Source organism: Podarcis erhardii (genome assembly GCF_964252035.2).
Source record: "Podarcis erhardii genome assembly, chromosome: 10".
In the NCBI taxonomy this organism is placed as follows: Eukaryota; Metazoa; Chordata; class Lepidosauria; order Squamata; family Lacertidae; genus Podarcis; species Podarcis erhardii.
This window is the reverse complement of record NC_138500.1, coordinates 13961781-13988566: the sequence shown is the minus strand read 5'-3', so window position 1 is coordinate 13988566 and position 26786 is coordinate 13961781. Positions and strand designations below refer to the sequence as shown.

General features: G+C 44.3%; 1 long non-coding RNA gene across 1 annotated transcript in view; it reads right to left on the bottom strand.

Moving 5' to 3' along the window:
• Positions 1-4997: 4997 nt before the first annotated feature.
• Positions 4998-26786, bottom strand: part of LOC309352041 — an 802957-nt gene continuing 781168 nt past the window's right edge. Inside the window, exon 3 of the long non-coding RNA XR_014161052.1 lies at positions 4998-5114. This is a non-coding gene — a long non-coding RNA (uncharacterized lncRNA). The remainder of the gene's footprint in view (positions 5115-26786) is intronic.

Below are 26786 nucleotides of genomic sequence, written 5' to 3'. Positions count from 1 at the left end.
TGAGGGAAAGGAAGGCAAATATACCCTAAAAAGCCAAGGAACAGGGAATTCCTACTTCAGCCTTCAGCACTAGTATCAATCCAGATTTGATTTTGCCTCCATCTGTTACATCAGTGACATCAGTGTTTTTTTCATCGGGTAACATCTGGCAGAACAGAACTGGAAAGAGAGGAAATACATGCGACTGGAAAAATGAAACATGCATGTTTCTTTATCAAGCATTGCTAATAATTGATATTTAATTGAGATTGTATCCATAATCTTTTCTCCCTTTCCCCTGATGGTGTTTCATCTCTGTTCTTATTATCTTGTTTTCAGCACCGAATTATCACCCACTGGTTTTCAATTACAGAGATGCCCATATTGATTCTCCTCTTGATTTTAACTCAACAGCTGAAAAATTACTCATTTAAGCCAATAAAAGCTGATGTTGTTGTTAGTGGGAAGTGCTTGCAAAAAAATAAAATAAAATAAAAATTGCACTGACAGGTGCAATCGAAATGCTGTGCAATAAAACTTCTTGAACAAATAACATTACAAGCATCCCTATCCATATACTGGATAATAATAAGCATTTGGATTTAAACAATTTGTCTCCCATTGAAGAGTATTAGGACAGCAGTGGGGGAAGAATGGACTCACGTAGGCAAGTTTATCATTGTAAGGGCTGCAGTTATCATGTAGCTGCTTGTCTGAAACAGCTTTTCACAGACAGAGCTTTCTTGATAGGTGAACATGGTATATGTGTGCCATAGCAGATGGTGCCTATTGGGGCTGCCTGGGCAGAAGGCAGGAGGACCAACAGTAGGTGGCGCTAGAGCCAATGACAGGCAGAGCCAGCTAATTCTAGGTTCCATTCTAGGAACATAGGAATCTGCCTTCTACCGAGTCAGGTCATTGGCCCATCTAACTTAGTATTGTCTGAGTGGCTCTCCAGGGTTTTAGGCAAGGTTCTTTTTCAGCGCTACCACCGAGTGATGGCTTTCCCCCTTCTCCTCCCTGCTGAGTTCTACAATGTCAAAACTGAGGCTATGGAGACACGTTCAACTGGCACTGAGTGTAGCACCAGAAAATAAATTTATTTAAAGCTTTGTTTGTGTGGTGGGGCGTCAGTTGTTGACATAGCAACTGTGTGGGCCAAAATATAATCTTCCCATTTTCATTCTGCCGTTTAGGGAGTAGTTCATTGACCTCGGAGAAATACTATTTCCTGTTAACAGGCGTTGGTCGATTTATTTTGTAACGTCCTCTCCCTTGTGGTGCCTTCCAACTCTATCATCTTACATGAGGGTTCAGTTCGAAGGGTTCCCTGCATACACAAAAACCATGTATACTCAAACCCTTGGAGCCACTCTATGGCTAGTTGGTGAGGTGGGGAAAGAGAGAGAACCCCCTGCACTCCCAGACGGAGAGCTTAAAAGCTATTTTTGTGCTGGGTAAACAAAGGAGACCTGGCACGAAAAACACTTTACAGCTTTGTGTCTTGATTGCAAGGCCCGCTTGACACATGAGCTCTGGGAGGCTAGGAATGCTCACATGAGATCTTATGGGAACTTGGATAACCATGTGAGATCTTGCTCGAGCATTCCAGAGCTGGCACTCTGCTTTTGTTTTGTTTTTAAAGAATCTTTTTTTAAAAAATTTCAAAAATATAAACATACAACATAAAACAATACAAAATCCAAATATCGAGATTACTCTGTATCACCTGACTTCCCCCCATTTGATTCTATTTTTCAACTGCATATCAGTACTTCTCCAATTTTCCATCTTCCTAAGTTATTAATACTTTCTGTGTATTTAAAATCCTGCTAATGTTTTGACCTGTTTACAATGATTTTGTATATACATTGTAAACATTTCCCATTCTTTTTTAAATTTCTTGTCTTCTTGATTTCTGAGCTTCCCAGTTTTGCCATTTCAGCATGGTCCATCAACTTGGTTTGCCATTCTTCTCTGGTCGAGGCCGTCTCTTCCTTCCATCTCTAGATGGCGCTCTGAGCAAACCTGCCCCCACCCTATCAAGGCAGAGGGCTTTGAAGCTCTTTACATGCTGGGTAACCCAAGAGAGCCCAGCGCCTAAAGCACCTTTAAGCTCTCTACCTTGCTTGGATTTAACTTGCACAATTTCAACTGGGCTGCCTTCATGTAAGGCTGAAATTATGCAGGTTGAAATTATAGCTGGACCATAAAGAAGGCTGATTGCCGAAGAATTGATGCTTTTGAATTATGGTGCTGGAGGGAGACTCTTGAGAGTCCCATAGACTGCAAGAAGATCAAACTGAAGGACAGATCTGAAGCTGAGGCTCCAATACTTTGGCCACCTCATGAGAAGAGAAGACTCCCTGGAAAAGACCTTGATGTTGGTAAAGATGGAGGGCACAAGAAGAAGGGGACGACAGAGGACAAGATGGCTGGTCAGTGTTCTCGAAGCTACCAGCATGAGTTTGACCAAACTGCGGGAAGCAGTGGAAGGCAGGAGTGCCTGACGTGCTCTGGTCCATGGGGTCACGAAGAGTCGGACATGACTAAACGACTAAACAACAACAACAACAACAACAACAAAGAATTATATATACAACTTCAGCCTATGATGGAGGGATTCACAGCATCAACAACTTCTAAACTTGAGAGGGTCGTGTTTCTCTCATTGCTGCAGCCTTGGATTCAAATATCATGCTCTGACCCTCTTCCCAGCTTGCTGCCTTTAACAACCTGCAACCTTTTATCCCCAAGTCACATTAGAGCAAATTGTAAAACTCTAAACTCTGGCTTTTGTTCTTCTAACAATCTCAGAGCTAGAGGAGGGGCCCCATTCATCTGTCGTCTGGCACAGAGTCCTCTCTCCTTGGCTTATTACCTTTCCTGTGTTTTCTTAATGGCTCATCTCCCAAGTGATTACCTTCTGAGGAAGCTAGCCTGGCTTAGCTTTTAACCCTTGCTGGATCCAGGGGTTCAGGAGGCAATAATAATAATAATAATAATAATAATAATAATAATAATAGTTCTTGAAGCATGAGTTTGACCAAACTTCAGGAGGCAGTGGAAGACAGGAGTGCCTGGCGTGCTCTGGTCCACAGGGTCACGAAGAGTCGGACATGACTAAACGACTAAACAACAACAACAATTTATTACTTGAACCCTGCCCATCTGGCTGGGTCTCCCCAGCCACTCTGGGCGGCTTCCAACAGGAGATTAAAAATACATTAAAACAGCAGTCATTTTAAAACTTATCTAAACAGGGCTTCCTTCAGATGTCTTCTAAACATCAGATAGTTGTTTATTCCTTTGACATCTGATGGAAGGGCATTCCACAGGGCGGGAGCCACTACGGAGAAGGCCCTCTGCCTTCTTCCCTGTAACTTTGCTTCTCGCAATGAGGGAACTGCCAGAAGGCCATCGGTGCTGCATCTCAGCGTCCGGGCTGGACGATGGGGGTGGAGACTCTCCTTCAAGTATACTGGGCCGAGGCCATTTAGGGCTTTAAAGGTCAGCACCAACACTATGAATTTTGCTCGGAAACGTACTGGGAGCTAATGTAGGTCTTTCAAGACCGGTGTTATGTGGTCTCGGTGGCCGCTCCCAGTCACCAGTCTAGCTGCTGCATTCTGGATTAATTGTAGTTTCCGAGTCACCTTCAAAGGTAGCCTCATGTAGAGCGTGTTTCTAACACTTAAGGGATCCAGGAATTTAGGGGAGTCTGGCACCTCCAAACTCATGACACTAGTTTGCAGAGCTGGCATTTGGATGGGATGAAGACGCTAGTTCTGGAAATCACTCCCAGTTTTCCCTGCCATGGTGACCCAGTTGCCTTGACCCTTTGCTTCACATATTCATTGTGGCTCTACCTGTAGATGATTACACAGAGTAAATCAGACAAACTACCATGGAATAACTCCAGGCTAAAATCCTACAATGTCACATAGACAGTTCTCACCCCTCAGGGGGAAAATGCGCATTGACAATTCTGGCAAGGACAGACTTCACAAATTTAACTTTAACATAATTGACACTGAACAAGCACCTTGGCCATTAGCCAAAAATCAAAGGAAGCATTGGGCTTTTGCGAGAGGCAGACAATATAACCCACATTGATATTGACAGTCCCAGCCGAATGTCTCTTAACAAAGGAAGAATTGGATCAATATGGGGTTGTTTTTAAAAGCTTCAGGGGGAGGAAGGGGAAGTCTGTCTGGAGAATATGAATTGGAAATCCACTCCGACGGGAAACTTGTGGCGACTGTCCTCAAACAAAGCGCACAGTTAACCTTAAAGGAACAAGTAGGGGAAAGAAATGGATTTGCAATCTTGTAAAATGGGATCATTTAAAGAGAGTTGCAATCAACAGGCTATGGTAGCATTAAGGTTTAAATCATAAACTGGGAAAACTCCAGACCTCACTCCCAAGTATTGATCCTCCATTCTTCAGTAAGGTTCAAAAGATGTTTTTGTGCGTGTGTGCGTGTGTGTAATTGAAGACATACAAAGTAAAGGACCTTTTCATAGATAGCTGTCAAAATTGAGCTTTGAAAAGTGATCAAAGAAATGGTCCTTTGACTTTATTCTGAGCATTTTTCTCCAGCAAAGATACCTGTATATCATGGGTGTGGAACCTTTCTTTCTTCTGAGGGCCACATTCCCCCAGTAACAATCTATCAGGGGCCGCATGCTGGCATAGGGTGGAGCCAGAACCAGTGGTTGGCATGGCCAGAGCAAGAATAGGCATGGCACCCCTTTCCCTTCTCTCTCTTTACTCTTCCTCAAACTGTCCCTGCTATCCTTTTCCCCCCTGATCTCTCTTCCCAACACACAAACATCCTGCAACCTACATAAATTTAGGGCTGAGCTACTGGTTGTTTTTCTCTGCCCTGCAGGCCATTCTTGCCCAGTGCTGGTGAAGATGGAGCAATGGCAGAAGACAGGTGTGGAGAATCTTGGGTCCTCCGGCTGTTGCTGAAATACAACTCCCTATTCTTCTGAATGTAAAGGTAAAGGGACCCCTGACCATTAGGTCCAGTTGTGGCCGACTCTGGGGTTGCGACGCTCATCTCGCCTTATTGGCCGAGGGAGCCGGCGTACAGCTTCCGGGTCTTGCGGCCAGCATGACTAAGCCGCTTCTGGCAAACCAGAGCAGCACACAGAAATGCCATTTACCTTCCCGCCGGAGGGGTACCTATTTATCTACAGTCATACCTTGGGTTGAAGATGCTTCAAGTTGAGCGCGTTCGAGTTGCGCTCCTGCTTTACTTCCAGGTTTCACTGCTTGCGCATGTGCAGAAGCAGTGAAAAGCGACGTGCGCACGCAGATGCACCGTTGCTACTTACGTTTACTTCTAGATACAAACGGGGCTCTGGAATGGATCCCGTTCGTATCTAGAGGTACCACTGTACTTGCACTTTCATGTGCTTTCGAATTGCTGGGTTGGCAGGAGCTGGGACTGAGCAACAGGAGCTCACCCCGTCGTGGGGATTCGAACCACCGACCTTCCGATCAGCAAGTCCTAGAAGAAGAAGAAGAAGAAGAAGAGTTTGGATTTGATATCCTGCTTTATCACTACCCGAAGGAGTCTCAAAGCGGCTAACATTCTCCTTTCCCTTTCTCCCCCACAACAAACACTCTGTGAGGCGAGTGAGGCTGAGAGACTTCAGAGAAGTGTGACTGGCCCAAGGTCACCCAGCAGCTGCATGTGGAGGAGTGGAGACGCGAACCTGGTTCACCAGATTACAAGTCCATCACTCTTAACCACTACACCACACTGGCTCTCCTAGGCTCTGTGCCACAAGACACTCCTAATGTTTTCAGTTCTGCATTTTAGATTGTAACCCTGCTGGGGAAGCGTGGGTTAATAAATGCCATCATCACCACCCACCCATCACCATTGGCTATGACCAGGTGTTGGCAAAAAGTTTTAGCTGCGGGCCGGTCCACTGCCCCTCAGACCTTGTGGCGGGCCAGAGAAGTGGCACTGGGGGAGGGGAGCTGGAAGAAGAGGTGAGGGGGGCAAGTAGTCCTCCTCCACACCCCACATCCCCAGCCGCAGCGCTTACCTTCCCAGCGGCTGCCACCACCGCTACTGCTTCTCGTGCGTAGGCAGAGCAAGCTCACCCACTCTGCTCACTGGCTCACAGGAGCATCAGGGCAGCGGCGGCGGAGGGAAAATGAGCGGCACAAAAGGGCTCCAGAGAGGGGCTGCTTAAAATGGCGCTCAGCCAGCTCAGCCAGCTCAGCCCAGCCCCCTTCCTCCTCTAGGCGGGGTGGGGAGAAGCCAGGAGGAGGGAGGGGAAATTGGAATGATGCAGGGGAAAATATGGTGCAGCCCGAATGAACAGAATCTTCACGCCGATCCCTGGACAGTCCACGGGCCAGATCCTGAAGGCAATTGGGCCTGATCCAGCCCGCGGACCTTAGTTTGCCGACCCCTGGCTAAGACCACTAGGGCTGATGAATTGTAGTTCAGCAGCATCAGAAGGTCTCATCTTGCCTAAGATCTTGGACTACGCAATAAGCGTAGAAGGAGAATCAAGTTTACAAACCCTTTGAAAAACACTGGCTTAAGTCTGTTGCAATCAAATGGGCACAAGAGTGCTGCATAGACACTTTCCTCAACCTGGTGCTCTCTCCAGATGTTTTGGACTACAACTCCCATGGGTCCCAAGCAGTGCAGTCAGAGCTGTTGGCCACACCGGTGAAGCCAATTTCATGCTTCCGTTGCTCCCACACGGCCCAGACTTTGCCACCACCCTGCCCAGGTAAGCTGCAGCAACCCCTGTGTGAAGGGGGCAGCTCCATGGCAGAGCATGGGCACAATCCTGCAAAAGGAACTTTGCAGGGCATTGGTGCAAGAGATGAAGCTAAATGTTGCTTGGGAAGCTGCTACCTTTTCACTGGGCAGCATTAAGCCCAGAAGCTCGAGAGTGAAAATTAAGCATTTTAAGCAAGCAGGTGCATCAATAGGACTGCCGCCGGCCTTAAGAAACAGCACCAGGCTACCTGCTGTTAATGAATGTCAGGTATTGAAGACTCCCCACCCACACTGTTAGGAAAGGTCATCCTCTGTATCGAGTTACCTTTGTATATTGTAAAATGAACACAATCGACCCGACTCAGACAAGACCGTTTTCTGTTTCCTCTTGGATCAAGGAATTTAGCTCACATGACAAATGGCCAGACCTCCCTTGATATTTTCATAGAACATTACTATTTGCAACTCTCTTAATTCCAGCAAAGAACATCTGAATGCAAGACTGGTTTGTTTCATCTTATCCTGGGGAGGGATAATATGCCTTCCTTCTTTCCTTGAAGGTACCAAGGATGTTTTTGAGTGTTTGAGTTGCAGGTGAGGGTGGGGAGGATGGTCTTAGGTATTTATTCGTTTTATCTAATCGAAATTTATGCAACGGTTGACTGCAATAAAACCTCCAAGTGGTTTACAAGAAATATTAAAATCGTCAGTAAAAACCAGTTAAAAACAAGCAGTGAAAACATTTAAAGGGTAATTAAAACTAATGGTAGACTAAAAATAGATTAAAGCAGACCAACACCTAGGTGTTTGGATAGGTTTGCCAAAACAAAAATGTTTTCAGTAGGCATTGAAAGGAGAACGGTGAAGGCATCTACCTGATATCAATGGGCAGGGAGTTCCGAACTGTAGGTGCTGCCACGCTAAAAGCCCAATATCTTTTAGTGTGAGGAACAAGTGTTATGTAGCACCTGTAACAGTACCAGTTCTGCAGACTGAAGTAATTGGGTGTCACAGATAAGACAAGGCTATCCCACAAGGGGACTGGTTAAGGGCTCTATATAACAATACTTGATCCGGTAACAAATCAGCAACCACTACAAATCTCTGTCACTGCAGATGGTGACAGCAGGCATGAAATTAAAAGACACCTGCTTCTTGGGAGAAAAGCAATGACAAACCTAGACAGCATCTTAAAAATTAGAGACATCACCTTGCCAACAAAGGTCCGTATAGTGAAAGCTATGGTTTTCCCAGTAGTGATGTATGGAAGTGAGAGCTGGACCGTAAAGAAGGCTGATCGCCGAAGAATTGATGCTTTTGAATTATGGTGCTGGAGGAGACTCTTGAGAGTCCCATGGACTACAAGAAGATCAAACCTATCCATTCTGAAGTAAATCAGCCCTGAGGGCTCACTGGAAGGACAGATCCTGAAGCTGAGGCTCCAAGACTTTGGCCATCTCATGAGAAGAGAAGACTCCCTGGAAAAGACCCTGATGTTGGGAAAGATGGAGGGCACAAGGAGAAGGGGACAACAGAGGATGAGATGGTTGGACAGTGTTCTCGAAGCTACCAGCATGAGTTTGACCAAACTGCGGGAGGCAGTGGAAGACAGGAGTGCCTGACGTGCTCTGGTCCAGGGGGTCACGAAGAGTCGGACATGACTAAACGACTAAACAACAACAACAAATCTCTGAGCAGAGGACTTCTATACTGACAGTGTCTCACTCTTGTCACCTTAACAGATTGGAGAACTAGGTTCCAACAAACAGAATGAATTTCAATAGGGACAAATGTCAGGCTCGACACTTAGGCAAAAGGAACCAGCTGCACTAATATAAAATGGGAGACACCTGGCTTGCCAGTAGTACAAGTGAAAAGGATCTAGGGGGTTTTGGGGGACCAAAAGCTTAACACGAGTCAACAGTGTGACGTGGTAGCAGAAAGAAAAGCAAGCTAATGCTATTCTAAGCTGCATCGACAGAAGTATAATGTCCAGATCAAGGGAAGTAATAGTACTGCTCTATGCTGCCTTGGTCAGACCACAGCTGGAGCACTGTGTCCAATTCTGGGAAGCACAGTTTAAGAAGATTGTTGACAAGTTGGAACACGTGCAGAGGAGGGCAACTAAGATGATCTGGTCCAGAAACCAAGCCTTTTGACGAATGGTTGAGGGAGTTGGGTATGTTTAGCTTGGAAAATAGGAGACTGAGATAATATGATGGAGCTCCATGGAAGATAAGGCAAGCTTGTTTTCTCCTGTTCCAGAGGATAGGACCCAAGCCAAGAGCTTGGGATGGGTAGGGTGGATGGTAAGGAGGCCAGCAGTAGGTGGCGCCAGAGCCAATGAGAGGCAGAGTCAACGAATTCTAGTTTTGTCCTCCCTGCAGAGTTCTACAAAAGGCAACTTGGATCATAGCTGTCAACGTTTCCCTTTTTAAAAGGGAAATTCCCTTATTCTGAATAGGATTCCTCGCAAGCAAAGGGAAAAGTTGACAGCTATGACTTGGATCGAGGAGGAAGAAGCTGACAGAGAGGACCGCCCCCTGGACTGCTTGTTAGTAACAAGGCAGGCAGGCAGGCAGGCAGGCAGTGAGAGACTGAGAGCAAACTGAGGTTAGTGGGACAAGGAAACTATTTGCCTTACCGGACCAGTCTTCACTGCCTAATGGACGAGTGGTCTTGGATGGTGCTGAGGGGATGGATTTCCCAGGAAAAGAATGCCATTATGAGCTTTTAAGAAGTTCAAGTCTGGCATAGCTCAGTTGGTAGAACATGGGAGACTCAATCTCAGGATCGTGGGTTCAAGCCCCACATTGGGCAAAAGATTCCTGCATTGCAGGAGTTTGGACTTGGGGTCCCTTCCAACTCTACAAATCTCCGATTCTATTTCGCTACGGTAATACAGACCCTTGTGTGCAATTGCAGAAATGTAGTGTTATTTTAGAGGGTAACAAAAGCCAAGCTTCCAGTTCCAGGGGGAAGCTGTTGCATATGAATAGAGAATGCATCGAAATTAGTAGCAGAACAGTGAGAGACAGCAGAGCAGTGATGTGTGCTACTCTGGACACGTGCTTGGATCAAGTTAAAAACTGCTGTTGGAATCCCTAGATGTTATGTCAGTTGCTATTTTTCCTTGAAGATACAGATTTACTTGTCAGCTCAGACATCAGGAAAAATATGTGCATGTTTTTGATGTTCAAATAGATAAAAGGGACTTGTTAAAATAGTTGACACTTTCAGTTTGATGTCAGGAGCGAAACTAACCATGCTACAGAATTTATTAATGGATAATGGGTTGTGAAGAGGGATAAGTGTGACATAATATAATAGGCACATCAAAAGTTCAGATTTCGTTTCATGGCCCGTAAAACTGCCAGATCCACAACCAATCGGATTCACGTCAATGGGACTAATTTGTGTCTAGCTTCATGACAATCTCAGCGTGCAGAGGCCAATGGGGAGACTGAATTGACAGTGGGGTACGTCTGATTGCTGCTGCACGCCACCTCCCCCAAATTCTGTTCTCCCCGCTCCCAAACCCAATGCAAGGCCAGCATGCTGGTTCATGTGCAGCTGCTAATGGTGATATGTCTCTTTCAGGAAATAAAATAAAAATAAGAACACAAGAGGAAGCTGTTGGATCAGGCCAATCACCCACCTAGTCCAACATCCTGTTCTTGCAGAGAGATGCCTCTGCGAAGCCTGCAAACAGGAACCTAAGAGAAACAGCACTCTGATCATCTGTGATTGCCAACAACCGATATTCAGAGGCATGCTGCTTTGGGCAATGGAGGTAGGTGTTGGTATCTGTCTGTTTTGGGAAACAATAGAGGAATGCACCTTTGGGGGTGAAGACAAACTGTTGGAGATTTGCAGCGCCTGCTGTGGCTGTAGAGACAGATACGGGAGAGACATGTTTTGTTGCAGCTGGGGCAGAGGAAGGTGTCCAGTTGTGTTGCTGCAGATGCACTGTCTCTGCACTCCTCCCAGCGGCCATTCCTCCTCTGATCACTGCTGCAGATACACGACCTGGCTGTCTGTCTCCAGGCACTGCAGTCATCTGCAAGGGATTCCCGCATGGCGGGGTTGATGTTGCCAGCCTTCATGTCATCCGCGACCCTGAGATTAAGAGGCTCATGTTCTGCCAGCTGAACTATTTGAGGGAAATATAAATTCCACGGAATCTGGGATGCAACCTCCCGAATCTGCTTACTTACAGAATCGTTCTACCACTTTTCAGGTGGACCTTACAAAGCAGTTCATGTAAGATCACTACAACAAGTATTGGCTTTTTCTTTTTTTTTAAAGAAAGTTACAATAGAATGGAAAAGCCAACTTGTTTCTTTAGGAAAAGCCCCTCCTTCTCTCTCCTCAGGGCAAGAGGGCCCTTCATATGACCCAGTGGTGATGATTGGGGGAATTAGAGGCCATTATGGGAGCTGGATGGTAGCAGTTCCTCAAGCTTCTTTCGAGGAAAAGCTTCTTGCGTATCATGACAGTAGGCATCGGAGGGTTTGCTATGGATACAGGTGGTGAGGGAATTTGGGAGATGTGGGACACTCAGAATTCCCCTATCATAAATGTGCAGTTGGTCATCAGTCAGCTCCATCCCGTTGCCCAGCCCTAGCCCTGCCATGCTTGGTACCTGGGATGTGGGTGGTGCTGTGGTCTAAACCTCTGAGCCTCTTGAGCTTGCTAATCAGAAGGTCAGCAGTTCGAATCCCTGCGGCGGAATGAGCTCCCGTTGCTCTGTCCCAGCTCCTGCCAACCTAGCAGTTCAAAAGCACACCAGTGCAAGTAGATAAATAGGTACCACTGCGGCGGGAAGGTAAATGGTGTTTCCGTGCGCTCTGGCTTCTGCCATGGTGTTCTGTTGCGCCAGAAGCAGTTTAGTCATGCTGGTCACATGACCCATTTGGCCTGTGGACAAACAGCGGCTCCCATGGCCTGAAAGCGAGATGAGTGCCGCAACCCCATAGGTGCCTTTGACTGGACTTAACCGCCCAGGGGTCCTTTACCTTTTCCCTTTTTTATGCTTGGTACCTACTTGCTCTGAGGGATGGGTTGGATTCTGTTCCATGTCTCTGATGCCTGCCATTGGTGCGATAAAAGTTAAGTTGTTGTTGTTGTTTAGTCATTTAGTCGTGTCCGACTCTTCGTGACCCCATGGACCAGAGCACGCCAGACACTTCTGTCTTCCACTGCCTCCCGCAGTTTGGTCAAACTCATGCTGGTAGCTTCGAGAACACTGTCCAACCATCTCGTCCTCTCTCATCCCCTTCTCCTTGTGCCCTCCATCTTTCCCAATATCAGGGTCTTTTCCAGGGAGTCTTCTCTTCTCATGAGGTGGCCAAAGTCTTGGAGCCTCAGCTTCAGGATCTGTCCTTCCATTGAGCACTCAGGGCTGATTTCTTTCAGAATGGATAGGTTTGATCTTCTTGCAGTCCATGGGACTCTCAAGAATCTCCTCCAGCACCATAATCCAAAAGCATCAATTCTTCAGCGATCAGCCTTCTTTATGGTCCAGCTCTCACTTCCATACATCACTACTGGGAAAACCATAGCTTTAACTATATGGACCTTTGTTGGCACGGTGATGTCTCTGCTTTTTAAGATGCTGTCTAGGTTTGTCATTGCTTTTCTCCCAAGAAGCAGGCGTCTTTTAATTTCATGACTGCTGTCACCATCTGCAGTGATCATGGAGCCCAAGAAAGTAAAATCTCTCACTGCCTCCATTTCTTCTCCTTCTATTTGAAAAGTTAAGTAGTGGTGGGTTTATCCCAGAGCATCCACATAGCATGCGACTCCTAGTTGTTCTGAGATGTTTCCTCAAAGTTATGGCTGTCCTGAAGGGCACTCTTGCAGCACAACAAAAGCAGGACAACAAGGGAACATTTCTGGCGTGAAAAGAGGCAGGATTTCAGCAGGAAGCCAAAGGACATGCACTGATTAGAAATAAAGCAGTATGTCCACCCCAGAACATTTGTAGGCACAAACGGTAGGAAAAAATGGGATTGTGCCTGGATACTTTCATGACCACAAATCATCATGAATGCACATAGACAAAAAATGATATCTGCAGGGGTCCTATGCGAATCTGAGGACCTGTGAAAGAGAGTTTAATGCCATGGCATCGATTTGGATATTTTTTCCCTGCTAACCAACTTTCATTTGTGTCTTTCTCAGCACCCTGGCTGCTTTCGACTGATTTGTGTCACTGCCTCTTTTTAAGTACGGTTCTCCACAAGGGGTAATGGCATCTTTTGCCTCTAGGCGGTGATAAGGGGAGAAAAATGGTGCCACCCGTAATTGCTATGGGGCGGATGAAATGAGTGAGCGATGTAGAGTTGGGGGAGGAAATCCCATTCTGAAGCCAGGTACTCTGACAGAGATAAAATCTGATGAGACTCCAGTGTATAATCACTGAAGAATTAAACCAGTTCAAAAGCTCCCAGGTGTTCCGTTGGGTCTGCTATCTTTCCTGGAGAATATATTGTTTAAATTTAGAATGTATATTGAGCCAAGGTGTGCTGCGCACATGTGTTTTCCAAAGGCAGAACAAAACAGAGCTAGCAAAGGTAAGAGTTCCACTTTTCTCTGACCCAGTGACCCAGTTCTCATGCGATTCACTTTGTTTCATCGATGAAACGGTCGGAGAACCTTCAGAATATTCGCAGTGATATTGAACCTAGAAATGTCATGTGACCGTTGGAACTAATTCAATTGAAACAACCTTCGTTGTATTAAGAAAATGGACTAGAGTTTCATCCCTTTTGCTTGCCACTGGAGTCAAGTGAGTAACTAACAAGCAGGTTAAAAACACACACCATTATGTAAGAATCCAGACTGATTCTCGTTAATATTTAGAATAATTGAATTGTAGAGTTGGATGGGACAACGAGGGTCATCTAGTCCAATGCCCAGCAATGCAGGAATCTTTTGCCTAAGCTGCCTTTGTTTACAGAATGTATTTATATTTTTCTTTCATATTCTTTTAATTACAGGGCAATGCACAAACGGATTTAAAAATAAAATAAAAAAGCAATGCAAAGGGTCGTATCTATGGATGGGGGAGAAATTCAACCCAGGTAGCACTTATAAGCACCTTTTGAAACAATAAGTGAGCCAAACACAGCCAGCCTTTGAAATTGCCACTCATTTTTCAGTGCAGCTCTCCAACCAAGAAATGTATATAATAGCACATATACTAGAGTAAAGTATGGACAGAAATGCCCGTATTAGTGCAAAATAGCATACAAAGTGCAATACATGGCAAACAGCTTAGAGACTGTTTTAGTATTAGGTGGTACAGTGGTACCTCGGGTTACAGAAACTTCAGGTTACATACGCTTCAGGTTACAGACTCCGCTAACCCAGAAATAGTGCTTCAGGTTAAGAACTTTGCTTCAGGATGAGAACAGAAATCGTGCTCCGGCGGCGTGGCGGCAGCAAGAGGCCCCATTAGCTAAAGTGGTGCTTCATATTAAGAACAGTTTCAGGTTAAGAACGGACCTCCGGAATGAATTAAGTACTTAACCCGAGGTACCACTGTATATGAAATCCTTAAATAAATACGGGGAAATAGCTTTGCAAAAATGTGCATTGTTGCTGCTGCTGCTGCTGTTATTTTATTTATTTACACTCAGTCTTTTTCCCTGGCAGGGCTCAGGACAGCTTACAGATAAAAACTAGAATTGCACACACAAATACAGTGTGTGTAAATGGAGATCTGCCTGTAATTAAGCTATAAGATATAAGCAGGGGGAAAGGGCAGTGGTGGCAGATGCCCGTTGTCACTGGTTGGGCGGAGTGCTGGGAGCCAACAGTAGGTGGCGCCAGAGCCAATGACAGGCAGTGCCTACTAAGTCTACTTTGGCCCCCATCCTTCTTGTTGCTACATTCTTGAACAGCAACATAGAGGAGGAAGCTGGTAGACAATTCTACCCCTTGGGCTGCCTATAGATAAGAAGGCAAGCAGGTGGGCATTGGTTGAGGGCAGACTAAAGTTGGCAGGACAGTGCCCCCTTTGCCCGAATGAACCAGCCTTCAGTGGGAGGCAGCAAAAGGGGCCATGCGAAGAATCAGGCAGGAAACAAATTGCCTTTGAAGGCAGCCCAAGGTACCAGCACTTAGAAATGCAGTCGCAGCGCGTTGAAAATTCAGCAAGAGAACTTACGAAGTACGTGTGTGGCTTTTGTAAGACAAGCATGCATAAACAAGGCAGGTAATTCTCGTAACATTCCCCACAGTGTCAAACACCCGACGACCTAATAAATATAGATAGCTACCTGCAGAGGCTGCTGGGATAGGCAGTGACTACCTTGCTTTGATCAGAGACGTTACAATCTTCACCTGCTGTTGTAAATTGTCCCGCTCTGAAGCTCTTTCACCCGCTCTTCGGATGATGCCGGCATGCGCTGAGTGATAGCTAGGGAAAGTAGCTCATGGGGGAAAGAGTCGAGAAGGCCGTGTGTTGCACACTGTGAGCGCTGATCTCAATTTTCTCCCCTCCTTGCATGGCAAATGTACAAAACGAGGCTCACCCAGGTAGGAAATGGTTCACCCTGTATTCAAGTCCCTGGCTTGCAACTGCTGAAAACCAGCAGGTCTCTGTTGGGTGGGCTCTGTCATTGTACTTAGCTAGACTGGGGCCAGTGAATGCACTGCCCATCTTAGGGGGTGGTTTGTTTGTTTTTCATAAAATAAGAATTTTTTTTTTAAAAAAAATTTATTAGTATTATTATTGAAAAGAATAACACAAACACAAATCGAAACCATTTATCCCCTCAGCATCATTCTCATAAAGTTGTGGACTGTTTGATGCCAAACATTGTTCATTTCTGTATCTCTTAAAAATTTGTATTGTTATATGTAATAACATAAAATAAAATTTAGGAAAGGGGGGGGGGAGTCACTACTCTTACTCCCAGTGCCAAGAATAATTCTTTCCACGGACTGTGATTGCAACAACCAAAATTTGTATTTTTTGTGTATTTTAAATCAGTTGTATTATCTTCTTTCCTTTCCTCCCTTTCCATATGTTTGTGAAGTGGGTGTCCTTTCTTAAATAAATAAACAAATTCAAAACTTTTTTTAAAAAAACCTTCAAAAATAAATAAATGAAGGACCACTGCAAGGGAGTTGCAGATAGCACCTTAAAGACCAACTAAGTCAGTTCTTGGTATGAGCTTTCGTGTGCATGCACACTTCTTCAGAATGTGTATCTGTGTATCTGAAGAAGTGTGCATGCACACGAAAGCTCATACCAAGAACTGACTTAGTTGGTCTTTAAGGTGCTACTGGAAGGAATTTGTTTTGTTTTGACTATGGCAGACCAACACGGCTACCTATCTGTAACAGAATGGACAGTTGTCCGTTGAAAATCGGCCACACCTTTAGCACAGTGATAAGGCAAGGATCTAATCTACATTACAGTGGTACCTCGGGATGCGAAGGGGATCCATTCCGTAGCCCCGTTCGCATCCTGAATAAAACGTAAGACGTGACGGCGTGTCTGCGTGTGCGCGGGTCACGTTTTGCCGCTTCTGCGCATGCACATGACGTCATTTTGAGCATATGTGCATGCACGAGCGGCAAAACCTGGAAGTAGCATGCTCCGGGTTGCTGCAGAGTGCAACTGAAAGCGCTCAACCTGAAGCGCATTCAACCCGAGATATGACTGTACAACCTGTCATGAGAGTTGCCAGTGTTAGACCCTGACATGGTGCAGGCCAGACATTTGCATTCTCATTGGGCAGTTGGCAAGGGGGTTAATGTATTATTATTGTTGCAGTAATACTTTGTTACATTATTAGGAACAGAATCCTTTTACATGAAAGGGACTTTACCTGATGAGATGTTTGCATCTTCTTGGAGGGGAGGACTCTTCAAGTTAAAGGTTATCAATATGCATGGCAAAGCTCTCGCTCGTTTCCAGAACAGCCAGGCATGTGCTTGTCTTGAAAAGCAAAGTGAAATCAGGGAGGGTACAAATGGCGCAGAGCATCATTGTAATGGGTTATTGCCATGGGAGGAATTTGGTCTTGATTCTGTAACAAGCCAGCCTGAACTGAACTGGAGTTTCCTACACAAAGGAATGTCTCGATAGTTTGGGGGTCAGCTTTTCTGAGGAACCACATACAGCTGTGCAAACCTGCCCATGTTCTGAGATCAGCTTTGTAGGCTCTACTCATAGGCCCACCTATAAAACTGGAAGGTGTGAGAGACAGGGCTTTTTCCACGGTGGCCCCATGCTTGTGATGAACTTCCTCCCAAGTGGTATATGTATGGCTCATTTAGCATCTGAAAAACTGGTAATTTCTTTCCGGTGGCATTAGTAAAGACCCTTAAGCAGACCAGTTTTAATTATCTAAAGGTGCTATACATATTTTTTTTAAAAAAATAATTTTTATTAATTTTACAACATAAACAAAAAACAAACAAACATAACACGACTTCCCCAAACCTCCCCTTCACTGCATTCTTGTTTTAAATTTTTTTAGCAATCCTTCATCCCTTTTTATATTTAATTCTCTCTAAAAAAATTTAAATTTCAATTTTTACAGCTGTAATTCTTTATATCCAATCCCTTGACATCTTAACATTCCGAAATTTTACAACAATTTTTAAGATAAATTTTGAATTTTTTCCAGTCTTCTTCCACTGTCTCTCTCCTCTGGTTACGGATTCTGCCGGTCATCTCTGCCAGTCCCATAAATTCAGTCACCTTGGTCTGCCATTCTTCCAGAGTAGGTAGTTCTTTAGTCTTCCAATACTTTGCCAAAAGAATTCTTGCTGCTGTTGTTGCGTACATAAAAAATGTTCTATCTTTCTTTGGAACCATTTGGCCTACCATGCCCAAGAGAAAAGCCTCCGGTTTCTTTACAAATGTCCACTTAAGGATTTTCTTAATTTCATTATAGATCATTTCCCAGTAGGCCTTAATCTTCGGGCAGGTCCACCAAAGATGATAAAAAGTTCCTTCACATTCATTACACTTCCAACAGTTGTTATTGGGCAAGTGATATATCTTTGCAAGCTTGACTGGGGTCATGTACCACCTATAGATCATTTTCATTATATTCTCTTTTAAGGCACTACATGCCGTGAATTTAATACCTGTGGTCCATAACTGCTCCCAGTCAGCAAACATAATATCATGACCAATATCTTGTGCCCACTTAATCATGGCTGATTTAACCGTTTCATCCTGTGTGTTCCATTTTAGCAGCAAATTATACATTCTAGACAAATTCTTAGTATTGGGTTCTAGCAATTCTGTTTCTAACTTTGACCTCTCCTTCTGGAATCCTAGTTTCCTGTCCTGCTTAAAGGTCTCATTAATCTGGTAATAATGTAACCAGTCTCGGACTTTAGGTTTCAATTTCTCAAAACTCTGTAGTTTCAACTTTTCACCATCATATTCTATAATTTCACAATATTTTGGCCAGTCTGAATCCATGTTCAGTCTTTTTACCGCCTTGGCTTCCATTGGTGACAACCACCTGGGGGTTTTACTCTCTAACAAATCTTTATATCGGTTCCATACATTATACAGTGCTTTCCTGACAATATGGTTTTTAAAGTTTCTATGTACCTTTACCTTGTCATACCATAAATATGCATGCCAACCAAAGTTGTTATCATAACCTTCCAGATCCAGAATATCTGTATTCTCAAGAAGTAGCCATGGTTTCAGCCAGCAAAAAGCTGCTGCTTCATAGTAAAGTTTTAAGTCAGGCAGGGCAAAGCCCCCTCTATCCTTTGCATCAGTCAAAATCTTAAATTTTATTCTGGGTTTTCTGCCCTGCCAGACAAATTTAGATATATCTTTCTGCCACTTCTTGAAACAGTCCATCTTGTCTAAAATTTGCAATGTCTGGAACAAAAATAACAATCTCGGCAATACATTCATCTTGATAACAGCAATTCGGCCTAACAAGGAAAGTCTCAGCCTAGACCATATATTGAAATCTTTCTTCACTTCCAACCAACATTTCTCATAATTATCTTTAAATAAGTTCACATTCTTAGATGTTAAATTCACCCCCAGATATTTTACTCTTTTTGCAATTTCCAAACCGGTTTCTCTTTGAAAACTATCTTTTCCCCCCATCGTTAGATTTTTTTCCATAAAGGTGCTATACATATACCACTTGGGAGGGAGTTCTATTTACAAGCGGGGCCACCACTAAAAATTCCTCCTGCTTGTAATTGTTTCGAATGGTTTTCAATTAATCTAGGTATGGGAAATTAGGTTGATGGGTGGGGGGCTATTGCAGCTGTCCCCATGCCCCCAGGAATATAACTGATACAATGTTCAGTTTTCCCTACCTATTTTCCATTACCCCCCCACTGCCCCATTCTGCTGCTTCTGTACCCTTTCTTTCTGAGAAAATGTTTCTTTCTCATTCCCAGTGAAGTCAAAAACATGTAGGGTGCACAATTTTGTCATAGTTCCTCATACCCAATCAGAATTGGCTATGCGCTGATGCCATGGACCACGAAGTCCATTCAGACAGAGGACAAGTCTTCTTGATTTACCTACATGTGTGATACTGATCAGTCAGAGTTCATAGGGTGGGCAGGATATTCTAAAGTTATGCAGCCATTTGGCTTTAGTTGCTGGCAAATATCACAATGAGTAGACAAAGCCCATTCAGAGTGAAGGAAGACAAAGCCCATTCAGAGTGAAGGAAGACAAAGCCCATTCAGAGTGAGGGCAAGGCTTCCTGAACAGAGCAAATCATTTTCTCCCCGAGGAGGCAATGCTTGAAAAATTGGTGGAGGTACCCTGATACAAATGTTCACAAAACCTATATCGGCTCCACTGTCGCCTATACAACACAAACACACACCAGCCTTACCCCACAGTAAATCCATTAAGGTCATATTGATTTTATATATATATATCCTTTCTCTCCAGGAAATTTCATCGCTCCCTAAGACAAAATCATTGTGCTGGTATCCATGGTTCCAGAGTGCTATTTTTATTTTAAACCAGCAATTAATTAAAAGGAAAGTCCTGAGGATCCCTCAGTTTTAAGTGTGCTTCAGTGAGAGTCTTGGATTGGCCAGCACTGTGTTCAGCTGCAGACACTTCCAGCATCCCGAAACGAGAATTACGAGTGGTGCTGCACCTACTTCTGACACGCTGTGTTTGAAACGATGGATGAGTGAAGGGATTTAATTTATCAACCACTTGAGGATTATGCAGGCAGGAGAGAGGCCTAACATCTATCCGGAAAGCAACCTCTGCAATGGCAGGCTTTCGCCACTAGAGGGGGGTTGCAAACGCTTCCTTTGCTCAAGTCACCAGAAACCATAATTTAAAGAGGGAGCGATAGTCGCCTTTTTCCTGTGAGGAATGATGACTTAATGCAGCCAACTTGAAGAATGCACCAACAAGGGCAATCCTGCAGAGTTTAAGCCAACCAGTGTGATTGAAGAGGCCCAGTTAGGTGAAAATATAAGCGCTTCAGAATAAAAAACTATTGCAACTCTTTAGTGACTTCAGGCATGAACGACGACATATCCTCCAACATTTATCCAATGAAAATAGAGATATCCTATTCCATTTATCATCATCATCATTATTAATATTCCCCTCCCGGGTTGCCCCAGCCACTCTGGGCAGCTTTCAATATATATAAAGGTAAAGGGACCCCTGACCATTAGGTCCAGTCGCAGACGACTCTGGGGTTGCAGCGCTCATCTCGCTTTACTGGCCGAGGGAGCCAGCGTACAGCTTCCAGGTCATGTGGCCAGCATGACTAAGCCACTTCTGGCAAACCAGAGCAGCGCACGGAAATGCCGTTTACCTTCCCGCCGGAGTTGTACCTATTTATCTACTTTCACTTTGACGTGCTTTTGAACTGCTAGGTTGGCAGGAGCAGGGACTGAGCAATGGGAGCTCACCCCATCGCAGGGATTCGAACCGCCGACCTTCTGATTTGCAAGTCCTAGACTCTGTGGTTTAACCCACAGCACCACGCGTGTCCCCAAGGAAAATAGAGATGTCTTAAAGAAAAGCTGCACATTCCAGGATCAAATCAGAAACCAGGACGGCTTCTGTCCCTGGAAAATTCTGTCCCTGGAAAATAGAGACACTTGGAGGGTCTGCAGCTATGTGAACAATATCTTGGCTAAATGAGTGCATTTCAACAAGACCAGCGAGCAATCAGGAGCAGCGACCAAAGATGGGGCATGATCCTGCCAAAGTTAAGAACATTCAGTGGAACCAATGGTTCAGTGGAACCAGCTGCTTTAAATTTCAGCCAAACCAAAGGAACATCCCACAGCTTAGTGCTTGATTGTAAAAAAAGGAAAGCTCAAAGTGGTTTTACCAAAGGAGCAATGAAGTTATCAATTGTAAAAACAATTATTTAAAACATAAAAAAAATTCAAATTAACAATAAGCTAAAAAAAACAGACTAAAACAAAGGTCAATATGCTGCATACATTAGCGGACTATATTTTGAGAGTGAAAATGAAGGAATTCCTGTGCCCCACAAATAACCCAGAGATGCGTTTTAAATAAAAGGACACATTCTACTCATGTAAAAACACGCTGATTCCTGAACCATCCGCGGGCCAGATTGAGAAGGCGATTGGGCCGCATCTGGCCCCCGGGCCTTAGGTTGCCTACCCCTGCATTAGATAGAGGGCTGGAGGGCCACACCTGGCCCTCAGGTTTGTGTTCCCCATCCCTGCTGTGGCTGCAAAATTCCTGCATTGCACAGGCGGGTTGTAATAGACGACTTCCAGGAATCCCTGCCAGCTGTAAAACTCCACGATTGTATTGTTTGACATTCCCTCAACCCCACCCGCCATTCAAATACACCATCCATCCATCATCATAATAATGGGCATTTTGATTACAGCACAGAGTGGTTTTTGATTTCCTCCTGTTTCTCACTTTTGTCACTCCACGTTTAGGTACAGAATATCCATTCTGGGGTGTGCATATGTTGAGATGGGCATACGTCTCCTTTGGCTTCTCTCACTCTTTGCTATTGAAGTAAAAAGAACTAGTAATGCGTCTGGGGGCATCAACATGGGTGACGGTTTTCTCAATGACAAGTACCGCTTGAGGAGGAATAAAAATTGGGAGGAGGGTGCCGCAGGGTAGCTTTTGAAATAAAAAGCTTCCTGCATGCAAACAGGGGTGAGATGATCTTATTGTACCTGCGTGTGGGTTGCGAACCCCATAATTCAGGGCTGCTTTGTAAAGTACTCCATTGTTTTCTCTTTTATGCTGCCTGGAGTTCTTCCAAGCACGACTAACAAAGGCTTGACAAAAAAGGTTTGGAACATCATGGCAAAAAATAATAATAAAAAACACATCTTCACTAAAGACAAGAATAAATATTTGCAAACAAGCTCTCCCAGCAGACTGTGCAGAGCCATATAAATAACTAATGTGTTCTTAAAAGGGTATTTGCATGCTGGCATATCGGTCTATGGGCCCATCTGTACCATATATTTAAAGCACTCTTGTACCACTTTAGCTTACATGGCTCCCCCCCCCCCAAGAATGCTGGGAACTGTAGTTTGTTAGGGGTACTGGGGGTTGTGAACTACAGCTCCCAGGATTCTTTGAACGGACTGTTCAAGTGGCATAAATGTGCAAGATGGATGTGATCTATCATGCTTGTGCCATGAATGTTGTCTGTGAAAGTCATGACCAAATGTGCAGACTCTGAATCCACGGAAAGAGTGGGCTCTCTACGCACAATTTGGGGACACTGGCTTTTGCAGGGCTTCTGATAGAGCTGGCCCAGCCATTAGGCAGGGGGAGTTCACTGCCTCAGGCTGTTGAAGCTGCTCAGCGGCAGAGAAACCCCACTGTCACTGGTGCCGATTTGGGGCGAGATCTTAAAATCATGTGATGTCTTATGCACAATCTCATGCAATTTGGGGCAAGAGCTCACTGAAAACCAGCACTACAACTCCCATCATCCCTAGCTAGCAGGACCAGTGATCAGGGATGATGGGAGTTGTAGTCCAAAAACAGTTGGAGACCCAAGTTTGGGAAACACTGATGATTGCTTCTTAATTGGCTCTTCCTCAAGTTAAGCATTCCTAACCTCCTCAGCCTTTCCTACCAACAGCAGTGCTGGCTGGGGCTGATGGGAGCTGCAAGTTGGGAAAGGCTGTCCTATGCAACAGAGCTGCCAAAGCAGAAACAGAGTGCAGAATCCTTCCAGCTGATGTCTTGAAAGTCCCAAAGAAATCGGGGAGTGTTTGATCCTTCTGTTAATTATTGGTCTCAGTCACTATCAAGACTGCATCTAGACACATCAAAGAAGCGTTTCAGTTTAAAGCGTTGTACATTTAAACAAGGAAAGCTGGTAGAGAAAAACAGAACTCCACATCGCCATCTGGTGGCACAATGTTATATCACACATAAAAAGGTAAAGGGACCCCTGACCATTAGGTCCAGTCGTGACCGACTCTGGGGTTGCGGCGCTCATCTTGCTTTATTGGCCGAGGGAGCCGGCGTACAGCTTCCAGGTCATGTGGCCAGCATGACTAAGCCGCTTCTGGCGAAACCAGAGCAGCACATGGAGACGCCGTTTACCTTCCCACTGGAGCAGTACCTATTTATCTACTTGCACTTGATGTGCTTTTGAACTGCTAGGTTGGCAGGAGCAGGGACCAAGCAACAGGAGCTCACCCCGTCGCGGGGATTTGAACCACCAAACTTCTGATTGGCAAGTCCTAGGCTCTGTGTTTTAACCCACAGCGCCACCCGCGTCCCTATATCGCACATACAATGCATATAAATCGCTTTTTCTTTGCCAGTCTAGCTGAGTCTGAGTCTCAGCTATTTGTAGAAAATAAGATTTTCCTTGCATAGAATACAGTGGTGCCCCGCAAGACGAACACCTCGCAAGACGGAAAACCCGCTAGACGAAAGGGTTTTCCGTTTTGGAGGCGCTTCGCAAAACGAATTTCCCTATGGGCTTGCTTCGCAAGACGAAAATGTCTTGCGAGTTCCTGCGGGTTTTTTCCCCTCCCCCCCTTTCTAAGCCGCTAAGCCGCTTATCAGCTGATCCGCTAAGCTGCTAAAAGCTGCTAAAAGCTGCTAAGCCGCTAATAGCACTAATCCGCTAAGCCGTCAATGGGCTTGCTTCGCAAGATGAAAAAACCGCTAGACGAAGAGACTCGCGGGATGGATTAATTTCGTCTTGTGAGGCACCACTGTAATAATAACCCCACTTCCGGGTTAGCGCCTCCGGCAATGGCGGAATTCCTCTGATCGGGAGGAATTTGCTCCGTGGAATTCAGGGTCTGGCTGCCACGGCGAAGGCGGAGACCCATTAAAAATCGCAGGCAGGAGAGGCCTGTGAACGTGGGATTCGGCCGGCACCTTTTGCACCTCCCCTACTCGCGGGGAGACCCGGTTTTGGGGATCCGGAGCGATGTGGGGTGAGCGGCCCAGTGCTTCGAATTGACTGCTTCTTTCATGGAGTGAAGCCACATTGCTGTTGCCGGAGAGCGCTGACTTTTTCCTGTGGACAATTTGATTCTAAACAACTACCCGTGAGTAGAACGGAAAATTGGGTTTTTAAACGTCTTAATTTGGCACCAAAACAGGGAGGTTTTAAACAGGAAGTCCGCCTTCCCCTTTTGTAAATAGATTGAAGCAAAGAATTTGCAAGCTAAAGTCCTGGAAAGTCCTATGTAAAGGATTAAACTTCCATTGGCTAAAATCATTAAACCCCCCCTTGGAGGCAGGAGAAGAGGGGGGAATTTTTGGATCGTGTAAGCCTGCAGGAGAGAGTGAAGAAAGTTGGATCACCACCGCTCTGAACCTGGAAACGGACTGCTAGTAAGACTGACGTTTTTGGGAAAGTTCATTGACTGTGACAGTTAGTTAAATAAGAGAAATACATTGTTTCCATTTACAGATAGGTAGCCGTGTTGGTCTGCCATGGTCAAAACAAAATAAAAAAATAAAAAAATAAAAAATAAAAAAAAAAAAATAAAAAAAAAATAAAATAAAAAAATTAATAAAAAAATTAAAAAATTAAAAAAATTCAATAAAAAATAAAAAAAAATATAAAAAAATAAAAAAAATAAAAAATTTTTTTTATATTGTTTCCATTGTCTCCTTCTGCGCTTAAAAAGGAGTAAAAGTAGTTGAAAATTGAAACTAATCTTACTGCTTGAACTGTGCTTAAAAGGAATGATACAAACAGAAATTGTTTCCTCTAGAGGGAGCCTTTGAAATTGTTATAAGAGTTGGGCTGGTGGAATCTCCAGCTGCAAGAGAAAACCGTGAGATTGACCTTGGATCGCTTGAGAATGTCGACAGAAGAAGCCCTTAGTGATTGCACTAGGCAAGATAAGTGAGTCATTGGAACAGCTCCACAAGAAGACGGATGTGATGAATATTAAAATTGATATTTTGGGACAAAAAGCGACTAATTTGGGACAAAAAGTGAACATCTACACAGAAACTATTCAGGAACTGATACAGGAATCTACCTTGACATGCCAAATGGTGGAGAAAGCGAGGGAGAAAGTTGTGGTTGTTGAACCTAAAGTAATACAAATGGAGAGGGAGAGAGCCCCAGCCTTACAGAGGCAATTTGATGACTGCAAGTTGTTGCCCTCTATGATTGAATTCAGAGAAAGTCAGATTGGAACCCTGCTTGGACTGGAGAAGGAAAGTTGGATAGATCATCTCATGCAGGGATTTACTGATCTTTGGGATCTGGACTTGGGTCAGGAGGAAATTGGAGTTGTGGGGACATTCAGATTTGGAGGGATTTTGAAACACGTCCTGAAATATCTTTTGGATTTTAGTTTTAACCATGGAGATGTGGATGACATGTCGAGAAGGAATAAAAATATTGCTAGGTTGGAGCTCCCCTGAGACCTACTCTTCAGCATCAAAGGAAGGAAATTAAGAACAAGATCAGCAGAAGACAAAGTATACGAAGAAGACTTGCAGAAGGGACCTGGAAAAGAGTTAAGAGCCTTGGACAGAAGATCACCAGGTTGATGGACTATATGGAATTGACGGAAATGACTGGCAGAATCCGAGACCAGGGAGAAGAGACGGTGGAAGAAGATTGGAAAAAGTTTAAAGTTTATTTATAGAAATACGGTAAAATTAATGAGTGTTAGAAAAATGTTGGAACGAAATTTTATGGCTTTAGTAGAAGTGTTATAAGGAGTTAAGCATAAATAAGTATTATAGTATTAATGGAAAATAAGGTTAAAATAAGTTAAGATATTTATATGACAGAAAACAGTAAAGATGGAAAGGAATTGCTGAAACAATTAATAGAAGTGGAATACAAAAAGGGAGGTGAAAGGAAGTCGATGAAACAAGGGAATGAAAGATAAGGCATTGAAATGGTATGATGTATGTTTTTAAATTGTTTTCGTTCTGTTTTGTTTAGTTTAATGCGTTAATGTTGTGTGGTGTATTGTTTATATATTCTATTGCATTGTTTTTTCTTTCTTTTCTTTCTTTTTTTTCTTTCTCCTTTTCTTTTTCTTCTTGTTTGTAAGGTTTAAAAGCAATAAATATTATTTTTTTAAAAAATAGAATAATAATAACCCAACTTTCTTTCTCTCTCTCTCTCTCTCTCTCTCTCTCTCTCTCTCTCTCATCAATCTGACTCTAGTTCTAGAATTGTTTCTTTACCTTCCTTAGCAATTCAGCCAAAATTGTCCCTAGCCTGCCTGACCAGGCACTCACTTTCCCTTTTGCTTCTCCAGGTCAGGTGCAAAACAATCAATGAAAAACAAGACATCTTATTTCTCTCTAAAGATTGTGCACTTGTCCCCTTGGCACAATTCCTCTCCCCTCCTTTTGGGGCATCAGTAAAACTAGCCAAGTGCCCAAATGCTGCTACAGGACTCCAGCTCCCATTATCCCAGATCATTGGCCATGCTGGGAGTGACGGATGGGAGTTGGAGTCCAACAACATCTGGAGGGCCACAGGTTCCCCAGCTGTAGTGCAGAAGAAGGATCTATATTTTCAGGGAGGGAAGCGCAATGTGCTTTAAGGGCTCTGCATA